Consider the following 893-nt stretch of genomic DNA (forward strand, 5'->3'; position numbering starts at 1 on the left):
AGAAATTTAGATGATTTCTCCATGAGGGATTATAGGTGTTTCCATAGCGTTCACCCATGTAATTCACCTCTGCTATTGCAGGGTTCTCAGGATCATAAGCTTCTTCTTCTGAAGATGCCTCTTTAGTATTGTTGGATGATTCCTTCAATCCATTCAGACTCTGAGAGATCATATTGACTTGCTGAGTCAATATTTTATTCTGAGCCAATATGGCATTCAGAGTATCAATTTCAAGAACTCCTTTCCTCATAGGCGTCCCATTACTCATAGGATTCCTTTCAGAAGTGTACATGAACTGGTTATTTGTAACCATATCAATGAGTTCCTGAGCTTCTGCAGGCGTTTTCTTTAGGTGAATAGATCCACCTGCAGAATGGTCCAGTGACATCTTTGATAGCTCAGACAGACCATCATAGAATATATCCAGGATGGTCCATTCTGAAAGCATGTCAGAAGGACACTTTTTGGTCAGTTCCTTGTATCTCTCCCAAGCTTCATAGAGGGATTCACCTTCCTTCTGTCTGAAGGTTTGGACATCCACTCTAAGCTTACTAAGCTTTTGAGGAGGAAAGAACTTGGCTAAGAAAGCCTTGACCAGCTTATCCCAAGAGTTCAGGCTATCTTTAGGTTGAGAGTCCAACCATACTCTAGCTCTGTCTCTTATAGCAAACGGGAAAAGCATAAGCCTGTAGACCTTGGGATCAACCCCATTGGTCTTAACAGTATCACAGATCTGCAAGAATTCAGTTAAGAACTGAAAAGGATCTTCTGATGGAAGTCCATGAAACTTGCAGTTCTGTTGCATTAGAGAAACTAATTGAGGTTTAAGCTCAAAGTTGTTTGCTCCAATGGCAGGAATTGAGATGCTTCTTCCATGTAAATTGGAATTAGGT

The 893-nt window shown here is 40.8% G+C and overlaps 1 non-coding gene across 1 annotated transcript; it reads left to right on the forward strand.

Annotated features, from left to right (window-relative positions):
- Positions 1-442: 442 nt before the first annotated feature.
- On the forward strand, positions 443-550 carry LOC148546166 (small nucleolar RNA R71). Its single transcript, XR_015901876.1, has one exon. It is a non-coding gene; the product is annotated as a small nucleolar RNA R71 (small nucleolar RNA).
- Positions 551-893: the final 343 nt, after the last annotated feature.

This window comes from Arachis ipaensis, chromosome B9, assembly GCF_059453495.1.
Source record: "Arachis ipaensis isolate K30076 ecotype BB chromosome B9, ASM5945349v1, whole genome shotgun sequence".
NCBI lineage: Eukaryota > Viridiplantae > Streptophyta > Magnoliopsida > Fabales > Fabaceae > Arachis > Arachis ipaensis.